The sequence below is a fragment of the Polypterus senegalus genome, chromosome 4 (genome assembly GCF_016835505.1).
Source record: "Polypterus senegalus isolate Bchr_013 chromosome 4, ASM1683550v1, whole genome shotgun sequence".
Lineage (NCBI taxonomy): Eukaryota > Metazoa > Chordata > Cladistia > Polypteriformes > Polypteridae > Polypterus > Polypterus senegalus.
In genome coordinates this window covers 69,270,857-69,285,857 of record NC_053157.1, presented here as the reverse complement: position 1 = coordinate 69,285,857, position 15,001 = coordinate 69,270,857, and the positions used below count along the sequence as shown (strand labels likewise).

Sequence of the window (15,001 nt, the reverse complement as noted above, 5' to 3'; positions counted from 1 at the left end):
GGAAAAACTCAGGGAACGTGCCAGCTTCAGTGCATAAAGAGGGAAACACATCATCATGTAGCAATCATGTATCCAGTGGCCTTGAGGTTTCCATTGATGAAGAATGGCCCCACTATCTTTGTACCCCATATACCACACCATACCATCATTTTTTTTGTTCCAACAGTCTTGGAGGGATCTATCCAATGTGGGTTAGTGTGAGACCAATAGCGGTGGTTTTGTTTGTTAACTTCACCATTCACATAAAAGTTTCCCTCATCACTGAACAAAATCTTCTGCGTAAACTGAGGGTCCTGTTCCAATTTTTGTTTTGCCCATTCTGCAAATTCAGTGCGCCGATCTGGGTCATCCTCGTTGAGATGCTGCAGTAGCTGGAGTTTGTAAGGGTGCCATTTGTGAGTAGCTAATATCCGCCGAAGGGATGTTTGACTAATGTCACTCTCCAGTGACATGCGGCGTGCTACACTGTGGGCTCTTGCTGAATGAAGCTAGGACAGCCACTGATGTTTCTTCATTGGTGACAGTTTTCATGCGTCCACATTTTGACAAATCCAACAATGAACCAGTTTCACGAAACTTAGCAAGCAGTTTGCTAACTGTAGCATGGGAGATGGGTGGTTTCGTAGGGTGTCTTGCATTGAAATCTGCTGCAATGACCCGGTTACTGTGTTCACCAGACCTCAACACAATTTCTATCCGCTCCTCACGTGTTAACCTTTGCGACATGTCAATGGCTAAAAACAAAGAGAAACTTGTAAATAACTCATGAAAGAATAAAGTTACGTTAAAACCAAGCACACCATTGTTTTTCTTGTGAAATTCCCAATAAGTCTGATGTGTCATATGACCATCTTCCTATTGAAAAAACAAAAGTTGGATCCAAAATGGCTGACTTCAAAATGGCCACCATGGTAACCACCCATCTTGAAAAGTTTCCCCCCCTCACATATACTAATGTGCCACAAACAGGAAGTTAATATCACCAACCATTCCCATTTTATTAAGGTGTATCCATATAAACGGCCCACCCTCGTACTTTTAGGTTTGCTCAGACCACCACAGTGCTGATTGGGCAGGAAGCACATTCAAGCAGAAGGGAATTGCGGTCATTTAAATGGCAGTATCAGGATCTGTTTTACTGACAGGAACAGTTATCTGATGTAAAAGAGGAATATACTACATAAAAAATAAACAAGTTGAAGTGGCCTCTCTCAAGTGAAATTTGAAACAGTAAAGAAACGTGGGCTTGGAAAATGATAGATGGATGTGTGCTTAGTTGATGTGCAAGAAAGAGTTGTTTAATTAGGATGAATGATCTTATTCATTGATAACATATCTGCATTAGCCGTGGTCTTAAATTAAATAAATAAACAACCTTTTTTTTTTTTAATTTTTATTAATTTTATTACAATCCATACAAAGCAATCAAGATTTTACAAAAAGAAAAATTAAGTTAAGAACAGATCAATCCCCACCCCTGAGAGAGAGAGCAAGCCAAATAACGTTAAATTCAAGGCTTGTAAACATACCTAATTTAAAAAAAAAAAAAAAAATTCTGTGCTTTATGAACTTATTTTAAAATATTACTGATTAGATCCTGCCATGTTTTGAAAAAGGTCTGTACAGATCCTCTGAGTATTTGATTTTTTCCAATTTCAAATAATATAACACATCGGTTTCCCACTGACTTAAAAGAGGAGAGTTTGGATTCTTCCAGTTTATCAGAATGAGTCTGTGTGCCAACAGTGTAGTGAATGATAAATAACCTTTAACGGAGATTTACTTTTAACACATTGAGTGGCAACACCCCATAACCTCTTTCAACAACCAACACCACATAATTCTCTGCTATTACTGCTGAATCAATTCATGCATGCATGCTCATTTGGAAGCCTGCGTGATTATTCCGTTTCCTTTGAAATCTCCCCATTTATTCCTCTTTTCTTTTTCTGTAATTTTCTAAATTTCAAATGCGAAAAAGGATTTTTTTTCAAATGCTTACATCTTTTCATAATTATTAACCCAGTCTCTCTTCAAACCTTTGAGCTGGACTAAACGGTGTTGTTTAATTGTTCTTTAAGTTTAACGTCCTGTCACTTTAGGACCGCAGCTTATTGCTGTTCTCACTGCTCTGATAGACACCAGACCGTGCATATTATATCAACACCCATTTGTTACATAAAATCTCGCCCCCACACCCTGCGCTGAATTTGAAACATTCATTTCACATAATTGCAGCTTTACATAATTTTGTAACATTACAATCACAGTTTTACCTTCTAATACAAGTTATATTAATGCATGAAGTGGCGATCAGACAAAGAATGTCGCATTTATTGTAAGACGTAAGCATACGTTATTTTTCAGCCGTGGAACCAAATTAGATGTAACACCAGTCACAGGGACACATATAAACTACTATTCCCAGATATCTTTGCGTGCTTCTTGCGCCTGCGGACTAGATGCTCTAAATGTAGCTACTCAAGCTACACCTGGTTAAAGGAGGACGTGAGTAAACGTATTAACCCCAGGAAGTAGAAGGAATGAGGTAAAGCATTAGTTCTGATTTTTTTTACCCCCCAACCCCCCCTCCCCGTTCATTTACGGTTAAGTATATTGTAGAAATACTTGTGTTGTTTATAGATGTACATATTAATACGTCGGTAGCATCAGTGTGGTAACGCGCGCTGTTTTTGCTGTTTGTTTTTGTCAGATGTACTCAAAAGTTTGAAGCTAGACTGTAGGTTTGGGAAGAAGTCCGAAACTTGCGCTTGCGGCAGCTCGCTAATGCGGAATCTGTTATGGTTTTAAGGGCAGTATGTCTAGTCTTGGTGTCTAGTTAAAGTGTGGTATGGTGAGAAGAACAGTAACCATCTAGGTAATAAAATAACGGAAGGTCTATTGTGTGTAAACCTTTTCTCTGTTACTGTACTGTACTTTTAATGCAGTCTGTGCGATTTCGTTTACTAAGCGACATATTGAAATATCCGATTTTATATTGGTAAACAGTTGTGCTTAATTACAGCTTTTATGTTTTTTTAGGGAAACGCAACCCCACACTACCATGTATGGCTAAATATATATGCACATAGTTCACCAGTTTTGCCCCTGTATTGTCTAAGTGATGATTTTTATTCATGCATCACTGAAACCCCTTGATTAAGCTCGGGGTCTTGGGGACAAGAATCAACCCTGGAGGGACCAGCCTGGGACAAGTTTCCAACCCACCTCAAGGAACACACCCACATGTATATAGCCGATTTAGAATTGTCATTTAATTTAAAAGACACTTTCAATTTGACTTAAAAACTGGAATACTTGAAAGAGTCAGTGTTCACCAATACAATAAATATACACTGTATACAAAGAGAAACTGAGCTGGGATGCAAACTCAAACTTCTAGACTTCTTACAAATGCTGAAAGTTTTACACATTGAATGTGGGGCAGAAATTACAGTTTATTGTAATAATACATTTTATTTATATAGCGACTTTCCCATGCTCAAAGCACTTCACAGAGTTTAAGAAAGAATGGCAGGGTATACAGTATATAGCATTGTACTAAACCAGATAAATAAATAAAGAAGAGTAAGATAGGCTTTTTTTTTCTCTGAATTTACTAACAGACAACACAATTGATGGTCTAGCGCGCACACACACAGAGGTTATATGAGCATCTTGACATAGAGGTAAACTGAAAGAAGGGTAGTAACGTCAGGTAGAGCTAAAAGTCTTCCTGAACAGATGAGTTTTGAGTTGGTTTTTAAAAGAGTTAATTGAGTCAGCTGATTAATTTTGGTAGGTCATTCCAGAGTTTGTCACCCATGGAGTGTAGATTAGTGAGGGTACAACAAGATTGCCAGAATCTGAGGACCAACCTTAGTGGGCGGACAGGCACATAGTGATGGAGAAAGTCACTGATGTAGTTTGGCGAAAGGTCGTTTAAGGCTTTGTAGGTTATTAGTAGAATTTTATGTTCGGTTCTGTAAGACACAGCGAGCCAGTGAAGGCGGAGCAGGATGGATATAGTTTGCTCGCTGCTGCTGGTCCGTGTAAGGACTCTTGCAGCTGAGTTTTGAATAAGCTGGAGCAGTGATATAAGATTAGAAGGGGTACCTGCCTGTACAGTGGGAGTTACAGTAATCGATGCAGGATGTGATAAAAGCACGGACAAGTTTCTCAGTGTTAGAAAAGGAGAGGAAGGAGCCAACACGTGATATGTTACAGTGGTAAAAGTAAGCAAGTTTCTTTATGTGATTTATGTGGGTGGAATAAGAGAATACTCTGGAGAGTATTCTACATTAACGCTCATACTGAAATCGAAGAGATTTCATAAACAGTTTTTAATGTATGTGTAAAGCCTTTTAAACCTGATATGCACATGAATCTTAATGTTTTCATCAGAGCACCTTTAACATATTTGGATTTTTCTTGTAATGTCGTTCAGTTGAATGGCTTCTTGAAGTTTTGTGCTTTCACACATGTTCAGCCTTTTAACTTGGAACATTGAGTTACATTAAAAGAGAAGATGAAAATGTCTGTAAAATGCAAAGTTCTTCCTGATGATGCATGAGAGTAATGATTTTATGTTGTTGGTATGACAAAATCAAACCTAACTTTTCAAATTTATGGGGGCAGTAGATTTGCTGTGTTTTGCTGATTTAGCATTGAAAGGAAAGAATTCTTTTAAATAGTGTATGTATGTATGTATAATGGTCTGGTGCCATGTTCTTTGTGGTCATTGCTGCCTGTGTAGCCTTAAGATCCCTACAAATCTTAACTGGATTAAGCCGTCTGGAGAAGGTTATGTGTTTTGTTTTTAATTAACATTTAGGATATCTACCTGGCGTGGTTCTTGGGGAATCAACCGTATCTGCTTACATGTAAACAAAAATACTGAAACAACAAGGTCAAGTGAGCAGAATGCTAACCTTGTAATGACATTATTGTGAGTAAGCAAATTCTTGGGATCTGAGTTGTCGTGCATATATGATTTGAACATCAGAGTGGAAAAATTCATTTAATTTATTAAATCAGTTTGACTACTGCTGGCAATGAGAACATCACACAACATTCAGTTAGTACTAATCATACCACAACAATAAATTTCGGAAGAATGCAATAGTTTTTCCAAAATATCACCTCTACTCTTTTGGCTTTGTGTCCTCTGTGCTGGGTAACTTTTTGAAATTAGCTGATGCTGTTACAAAGTATAATTCTAGAACCTAAACACTTTATACATACTAGGGGGCTGACTAGTAGGAAATACATGGGATAATCTGATAAATGATGACACTAAAAGTATTTCTGTAGCAGTGCATTCCAAGTTTTCATGCCAAAACTCATAAGTGATAGGAAAGCCGAATTTTTTTTTTTTCTTTTTCTTTCCAGTGGACAATTTAGTGAGGAAAAGGCAAGTCTCCATAATGCTGGTGCTGTTTTCTTTGGGCTTTTAAATGCATGAACTCAACAGGTAAAAGCAAACATACAAATGCATATTCAGTTTTAGAAGAATATTGCTAATGTAGAAATTTTTATGCATTTTAGCAGTAAGAAGACAGTGAAGGAAGAGAAGACATGTATGAGTAGCTATACTAAAATCAGATGTATGGTAAAGTAAGTTGCACATACACTAAATTCATAGTTTAAAAAAGTTACTATTTGTGTATAGGTCTGTAATGCCAGTTTATAGGGACACGGGATCAAATGGCATGCTATTTTAAAAACTATAAAAGGCCAATCAGGAAAATTTAATGGAATTACAAGAAGTATAGGTGTCGTACCAGATATTTGATATGGATCTTTTAGGTGCATTATGACATTTTACCAATATGCTGGGAGTTTTATATGAAGCAACAAACTGAGTTGATTGTAGTGCAGCGTTTAATATTGTTTAATTTGACTTTTAAGAAACTGGCGGTAAGTTATTCCATTACAGTTTGGAGGGGGTGCAGATCTAGGGAGCCTTTGCACTATTTACTAAAATACAGTAAACTTTCAATTACGATACTTTTCTGAGTTAAAATTAAGGCTCTTTTGGGATCAGTCTGGGGGCCTTTGAATGTTCTGTTTTTGATTTCCATGCAGAATTTGGATCAAATCTAACTAGAAAGTTAAATACGTTTATGTCTATACATTCGGTGAATATGTTGAGCCAACTGGAAGGGGCAATGCAGCACACCAGAAACCCAGATAACTGCTATGGGGATCTATCTATCCATCTTCCAAATCCACCTATGCAGAGCAGGTTCATGGGGATAAAGAAAAAAGTGTTTTCATAGGCTGAAAACACACAGAGATTGATAATACACAAAGTAGTAAAATAACAAAAGAGAAATAAAAAGAGACAAGGTTCTCTCCAGGCCTACCTAATACAAGAGATAATACCTATTCTAGCCTGTGGGAGTGGATCAGCCATCCCACCATGAAAACTCCAGCACCTGCAGATGCTGATTATCACAAGTAAGAATTTTGCTGTACTCTGTACACATATAAATGATCCTCTGAACATCTGCATCCATCACCTCCTCTCCTTTGTGCATAGCAACTCCTGCCACACTTTCTCCTGTTAGGCAAGTACTTCTCTCATATGAACAGACTTGACCAAAATCTGGTGTGGCATATTAACTTTATTGTTTAAATATATTTATTTTTATGAGGGGTCCAGAGGTAATGGTAAACATTCCAAGAGAGAATGAGATTTAAAAAGCCTACCAGACTCGTCAGTCCACAAACAGATAGTATACAGAAGTGACTGAATAATGTGGTATATAAGTAAGATGAGTAGTTGCACTCATGAAGCCTCATCTAAAATATTGTGCTGTATTTAGTCTTCATGTGACTTTTCACCTTCCATGTTCTGTGGTTTTCTTTGTACATTTTATGTCTTTGAAACCATGCTTTGTTGCTTATTACTATAGATTGTCTTAGTGTGAGTGTGTCCTGCAATTTATTAGTGACTCCTCTAGGTTTATTCCAGCCTTATGTCCCATAGTTCAGGGATAAGTTCTAGTCTTCATTATATTGTGCAGTTCCGGACAATATATTAATATATATTACAAGAAGCACACAACACTGCAGAAAAAGGTTCATAGAACAGCTACTACAGTACTTTGCAGACTGTTGGGTAGGAGTTATGAAGAAAGATTTAAGATTTTTCATCACAAATAAATAGAGATTTAAGAAAAATTGGACAGAATTGTTATAAAAACATTTAGTAATTACAGAAAATGCTGTTCAGCATTGTTATACTGTGTATGTATATATAAATAAATAATATAAAAAAGGTTTTTCCATTCCCCACTTGAGAAGTCAGGCATTTTGGAGTTATTTTATATCCACTCCCTTATTTGAACCCTATATTAAGGACACTATTAAGACAGATTTCTTTTATTTTATTAAAAAAACAAAACATGTTCTTTCACATTTGCAGTGCAGTTGAGACTCTTTTGCTTTTATCAAACCCAGTCTTTGGACTACTGTATTGCTATTCTATATTGTGTTTCTTCCCAGGGACTTAGGAGACTGCACTACGTACAACTTTCAGCTGCCAACTTTCTCTCCCCTACTAAAAATTAGGAACCTATTACTCCAGTAGTTAACTCCTTTAGCCTCTGTTAAGTTTCAGATTCAGTATAAGATTCTTTTGCTAATTTTCAAGTCTATTCTTGGTCTAGCCCTTCATATCTCAGCAGTCTGCTTCAGTTTCATAAGCCATCATGTTATCTGTGTTTATCAGAGTCTTAAGTTCTTTCAGTTTTTTCCTCAAAACTTTACACAGTAGGTGACCAAGCATTTAGTGCTGCTCATCCAAACGTCTGAGATGTTGTACCTTTTTAGCTTGTGAGTATATTCATCTTATACATCTAAATTACAACAGAAAAAACCTCTAAGCAAATTTTCTCATTGCCTTAAATGCTGTAATTTTCTATGGTGTAAAAAATTATGGTATTTGTATATGTATGAAACCTGTTTATTTCCTTGGCTTGTTACTGCTCTTGTTAACAATCCAGATTTGTCCAAAGTTTAGATTTTCATTTTTTTACAGGGTACCATCCAGATATTTTGTGGATCACAGCAGATCAAGATTTCGCACACCCTCATTTTTGTGTTCTGAGATCAAGTTATTTGGCCATGTTAGCATCAGTAATTGGTTACTAAATAAAAATGTGCCTGGTATGAATATCCTATAGCCACTATGGCCCTTCTGAATCTGAATTTTTTTGGTCTAGCTTATTGTAAAGACGTGAGTCTTGACTACAAGACTGACAAGATAATAACAAACACAACCAGTACTGCTATTTTGGGGTAAGGATATAACCAAGCACCCATATGAACACTGAAGCTAAAAAACTGGTAAATGTGTTTACAAAATATATACAGGCATTGATGTTGTTTTTGTGGCAAAGGGGCACATTTTTAGTATTCAGTATTAAAACAGATAATAGTACTCCGTTCAACATGCTTGATAATACCAATCAATCCAGAAATGCACAGACACATGCAAATCCCATATGGTGAGGAAGAGCTCTGTGCCAGCTACCCCTCTTCCTGTTTGTTGAAACCTATATATATAACTAGCAAAATACCCGCGCTTCGCAGCAGAGAAGTAGTGTGTTAAAGAAGTTATTAAAAAACAAAAGGAAACATTTTAAAAATAACGTAACATGATTGGTAATGTAATTGTTTTGTACAAGGGACGCTATTGGCGGGTGGCTTAGAAGCTACCCAATCAGAGCATGTATTACATATTAACTAAAAATCCTCAATGCTAGAAGATATGCTTCCCGTGCGGTGCTCGATTGTTTGCTTGTCTCTGCCTCTCTCTCACCCTCTCTGACATTCTCTGCGCCTGACGGAGGGGGTGTGAGCACAGGTGCTGTTTGCACAGAAGCTGTTTGCCTAGTGGATACGGATGCACCTCTAAGAAATGCCGGCCGCTTTATGGCGGTGCTTCCAAAAACACACTTATTGATTTTTTGATTGTTTGCTTTAATCTCGCTCTCTCTTTGATGTTCTCTGCCCTGACGGAGGAGATGTGAGCAGAGGTGCTGTTTGCACAGAGGCTGTTTGCTTAGAAGATACTGACGCTCCTCTTAAAAATGCCGGGCAAACTTAAAAGCACACATATTGATTTTTTGATTGTTTGCTTTTCTTTGTGAGCGATCTCTCTCTCTCTCTCTCTCTCTCTCTCTCTCTCTCTCTGAAATTCTCTGCTCCTGAAGAGAAGAAGATATATTTGCATTCTTTTAATTGTGAGAAAGAACTGTCATCTCTGTCTTGTCATGGAGCACAGTTTAAACTTTTGACTAAAATGTGTTATTTCATGTCTAGAGGGCTCTAATAATGTTAACAGTGTGGGAGAGTTTGTAAGGGCTTAAAATATATAAAAATAACCATACAAACATATGGTTTCTACTTCGCGGATTTTCATCTATCGCGGGGGGTTCTGGAGGGATTACTGTATATACATATACAACCCGGATTCCAAAAAAAGTTGGGACGCTATACAAATCGTGAATAAAAACTGAATGCAATGATGTGGAGGTGCCAACTTCTAATATTTTATTCAGAATAGAACATAAATCATAGAACAAAAGTTTAAACTGAGAAAATGTATCATTTTAAGGGGAAAAATATGTTGATTCAAAATTTCATGGTGTCAACAAATCCCTAAAAAGTTGGGACAAGGCCATTTTCACCACTGTGTGGCATCTCCCCTTCTTACAACACTCAACAGACGTCTGGGGACCGAGGAGATCAGTTTCTCAAGTTTAGAAATAGGAATGCTCTCCCATTCTTGTCTAATCAGGCATCTAACTGTTCAATCGTCTTGGGCCTTCTTTGTCGCACCTTCCTGTTTATGATGCGCCAAATGTTCTCTATAGGTGAAAGATCTGGACTGCAGACTGGCCATTTCAGTACCCGGATCCTTCTCCTACGCAGCCATGATGTTGTGATTGATGCAGAATGTGGTCTGGCATTATCTTGTTGAAAAATGCAGGGTCTTCCCTGAAAGAGACGTCTGGATGAGAGCATATGTTGTTCTAGAACCTGAATATATTTTTCTGCATTGATGGTGCCTTTCCAGACATGCAAGCTGCCCATGCCACACGCACTCATGCAACCCCATACCATCAGAGATGCAGGCTTCTGAACTGAGCGTTGATAACAACTTGGGTTGTCCTTGTCCTCTTTGGTCCGGATGAAATGGCATCTCAGATTTCCAAAAAGAGCTTCGAATCGTGACTCGTCTGACCACAGAACAGTCTTCCATTTTGCCACACTCCATTTTAAATGATCCCTGGCCCAGTGAAAATGCCTGAGCTTGTGGATCTTGCTTAGAAATGGCTTCTTCTTTGCACTGTAGGGTTTCAGCTGGCAACGGCGGATGGCACGGTGGATTGTGTTCACTGACAATGGTTTCTGGAATTATTCCTGAGCCCATTCTGTGATTTCCTTTACAGTAGCATTCCTGGTTGTGGTGTAGTGTCGTTTAAGGGCCCGGAGATCACGGGCATCCAGTATGGTTTTACGGCCTTGACCCTTACGCACAGAGATTGTTCCAGATTCTCTGAATCTTCGAATGATGTTATGCACAGTTGATGATGATAGATGCAAAGTCTTTGCAATTTTTCGCTGGGTAACACCTTTCTGATATTGCTCCACTATCTTTCTGCGCAACATTGTGGGAATTGGTGATCCTCTACCCATCTTGGCTTCTGAGAGACACTGCCACTCTGAGAAGCTCTTTTCATACCCAATCATGTTGCCAATTGACCTAATTAGTGTTAATTGGTCTTCCAGCTCTTCGTTATGCTCAAATTTACTTTTTCCAGCCTCTTATTGCTACTTGTCCCAACTTTTTTGGGATTTGTTGACACCGTGAAATTTTGAATCAACATATTTTTCCTTTAAAATGATACATTTACTCGGATTAAACGTTTGATCTGTCATCTACGTTCTATTACAAATAAAATATCAACATTTGCCATCTCCACATCATTGCATTCAGATTTTATTCACAATTTGTTTAGTGTCCCAACTTTTTTGGAATCCGGTTTGTACAATACTGTATATAGCAAAATCCCCGCGCTTTGCAGCGACGAAGAACTGCTTTTAAATTTTTATTAAGAAGAAAAGAAAACCTTTTTAAACTGATGGAAAATATACCAATAACTATCTGTTAAGGATCTCTTTGTATACCGGTTTTGCAGTCCGGTTGTAATATGACGAAGCTGTGCACTGAGATTACTTTTGAGGATGCAATGTATAGTTTTGTCCAGGAGGAAAGCAGTGTTGCCTCAAATCAATGGCAACCTTTTGTAGGGTGTGTCCCTGAGACTTATTAATTGTCATCGCAAAGCCGAGCCTTATTGGAAATTTGAGGCATTTGAATTGAAATGGGAGATCGGAGGGTATAACGGTGATGCCAGGAATACATTCAGAGTGTGGCGCTCTGCTGTTTTTTGTGTAGCTGCCTTCACACAGCTTCTCCGCTGCTTTATAAACGAACGCCATATAAGGCCATCGTTTCTCCTTGCTTCGCGGTTCTGTACTGTTTTATTGTTCGTTTATTACGATTCTTATAGTTATTGTGTAGCTATTCGAGACTTACTTTACTGTTCAGGTACCCATTTCCTTTATTTAATCCGTGGCTTGTACGTTATTTTTTGTTCGTTTATTACGATTATAGATATTTATTGATTCCCTTCTTTAGCTGACTGCCTGCTCATATAAGACGCTCCGCTGGTTTTTTGTGAAACAGCCTTTACACAGCATCTCCGCTATTTTATAAACGAACGACATATAAAGCCATCACCTTGTCAATTGTGTAATGCGTTTTTTGAACAGGTTTGATGCATGGAACTGATCACTCGTACTGCGTTCAGTCCGTTCACGTGAGCTGCTCTCTTGTGTGATGTTGCGATGTCCACGGCTTTATTTAATGTTAGCTAAGACCCGGCACTTACAAGTTTCTGGTTACACTCCGGTTGTAATATAACGAAGCTGCGCGAGCTCACTCTTGAGAATGCAACGTATAGTTGTCCAGGAGAAAAGCAATCTTGCCTGAAATCAATGGCATCGTTTTGTAGGGTCTGTCCCTGAGACTTATTACTGGTCATCGTGCAGCAGAGCCTTACTGGAAATTGGAGGCATCTGAATTGAAATGGGAGATCAGAGGGTATAAAGGGGATGCGAGGAATACATTGAGCGTGGAGAAACTCTAGAGACAGCGTGTGTATTAACTTGTGGATTTTTCTGTGAGTATTTGGTGGCAGCGTGATGAAGTTGCTTCTACAAGACCGCGTTAGCTGTGGTCCTCAACTTGGAGCATATTCTTTTCCTACCTTGTCAATTGTGTAATGCATTTTTTGAACAGGTTTGATGCATGGATGCTGCTCTTTTGTGTGATGTTGCGATGTCCACGGCTTTATTTAATGTTAGCTAAGACCCGGTTTGTTGCTACAGCAATTTTAACTCCGTTACAAAGTGATCCAAAGTCTCGTTTATACCTCTTGTCTTCTCATTAAACCTGTATCTCGCGAATAAAGAATTCGGCGTTTTTCTTCAGCGCTCTTTGGAGCTCTTCCTTCTTTTCTATGTACTGCGGTCATAGTCCGTTCATGTAATTACGTGGGAGGCATGATGATGTCACACGCAGCTCCGCCCCCCACGGCCATCGAGCTAACGTCCATTACAGTATATGGAGAAAAACAGGTTCCAGTTATGACCATTACACGTAGAATTTTGAAATGAAACCTGCCCAACCTTTGTAAGTAAGTTGTAAGGAATGAGCCTGCCAAATTTCAGCCTTCTACCTACATGGGAAGTTGGGGAATTAGTGGTGAGTGAGTGAGTGAGTGAGTCAGTGAGGGCTTTGTCTTTTATTAGTATAGATGACACTACCATGGTGTACGCACGACGGAGCCCCGTCCTCCAACTCTAACCCTCCTCCCACACCCACTCTCGCTCTCCAGGCATGCGCACTGCCTGCTCATGTGCCCGCCCCCAACACCTCATCTAACACGTTTAAACGCTGTATACAGCGATTCCCATCCGCGACAAACATGCTTCTTCTTAGATGGTCCTGCAGGAACAGGGAAAACCTTTGTCTACAAAACCCTGATTCATAACATCAGAGCTAGGGGAGACATTCCTACAACTGTAGCATCTACAGGAATAGCTGCAACATTGTTACCGGGTGGACGTACTGCACATTCCGTTTTTAAAATACCGTTGAAGCTGACTACTACTTCCACATGCAACATCAAACCTACCTCGCCACACGCTCAACATCTTCTACAATCCAAATTGATAATATGGGACGAGGCGCCAATGACACATGCATTTGATAGGTTATTACGTGACCTCATGGGTGACACACAGCCATTTGGAGGGTGTTTTGTTGCGGGAAAATGGTTCCAGGGATTAGAACATAAGTAGGCAAAGAATCAGAGAGAAGAGGTCCAATACTTCTATTTTATTTACTTAATCAACTATAATAATCAAACACATATAATGCAGACATACAAAACAAAACAATACTTACAGACATATAAAAAGACATAGAGCCATCATCCCAGACCAGTAGACTGAGGGGGCCCGCTTGTCAGTCTTGTCAAAGGACCAACCCATTTTGCCTTGTCAATTGTACCGGGCGGTGCATGCTGTCCCCACGGTTGAGCCTCCAAAGAAACTGAGGGCGAAACCTTCCCTTATATACTAATTGAGCGTCCTTGCCCAAAGCGGCTTACGTGCAAGCAGTGTATACAGAAGTGATTAGTTTCAGCACACACACCTTTCCACGGGACGCGGTGTTGTTTTGCACTTGGTCCTGACGGAGACGGCGTCTGGTACCAAAAGGCACACAAAAATAGTGAAGCCCCTCGAAGTGAAAAACAAGTGAAAAACAAGTCAGCATAACCCTCTGGCCATATTCCCAGTACTTTTCCTTCTTGAAGCTGGTTTTTGCGCTGAGCGACCAACGCCCATCTGCTCTCTTGATTTCCCCCCCCTCTCTTTAGAAAAATCCTTCCATTACAGAGGGAAAACAATACTATTGGGTGGAGATTTCTGACAAATACTCCCCGTCATTATGCATGGCTCCCGTGCACTTACTGTCACCAGTTGCATTAACAAGCAACCTTTGTGGCGTTGCATGCATGTACTTACACTGACGACAAATATGAGAGCTCTTCCTCACGAACAACATTTCGCAAAATGGCTCCTCGATGTTGGAGATGGGAAAAACGGAACAGCTGTAACATTACCTTCACATTGTTTTCCTTTTAATTCTGATCCCGTTCAACAACTATATGGCGACATCGACTTCTCAACTGTCACTCCGGAACAACTCCATACGCAAGCTATATTAAGCATCACCAACGAAGACTCACTACACCTTAATGAACAAGTACTGAAACTTATCCCAACCGACGAAGTAACTTTCACCAGTGTTGACTCCATTGCCACCGATGATCCCGCAGATCAACTTTCATTCCCCGAAGAATTTCTTAACAGTCTTACTCCCACTGGCATGCCTCCGCATAAACTCAAAATTAAAATTGGTTCAGTCGTCATGCTTCTTAGAAACCTCATGCCAGCAAGATGTCTCTGTAATGGCACTAGACTGACTGATACCAGCATTCACCGCAATCTACTGGAGTGTAAAACTATCGCAGCTCCTATCACACATCTCTCTTTACTCTTTATTCCCCAGATTTCCCTGACCCCATCAGATTCAAATTTGCCTTTTACTTTTACACGCAGACAATTTCCTGTTAGATTAGCCTTTGCAATGACAATTAATAAGGCACAGGGCCAAACTTTCAAAAAGATATGCCTGTATCTGCCAAAACCAGTTTTCAGTCACGGACAATTGTATGTTGCTCTCTCGAGAGTTCCATCTTTTCATTCACTCACAGTTGTATCCTCAAACCCACCCCATTTGGACAACTGTGTCTTTCAGGAAGTGTTCACCCATCAATGAATAATTATG

At 39.3% G+C, this 15,001-nt stretch overlaps 1 protein-coding gene across 1 annotated transcript in view; it reads left to right on the top strand.

The window, feature by feature from the left end:
- The first annotated feature begins 2,492 nt into the window (after nucleotides 1–2,492).
- klhl8 (kelch-like family member 8) overlaps nucleotides 2,493–15,001 on the top strand; it is an 80,558-nt gene continuing 68,049 nt past the window's right edge. Inside the window, exon 1 of the mRNA XM_039750822.1 lies at nucleotides 2,493–2,548. The gene's annotated coding sequence lies outside the window, so the exon portion shown is untranslated. The remainder of the gene's footprint in view (nucleotides 2,549–15,001) is intronic.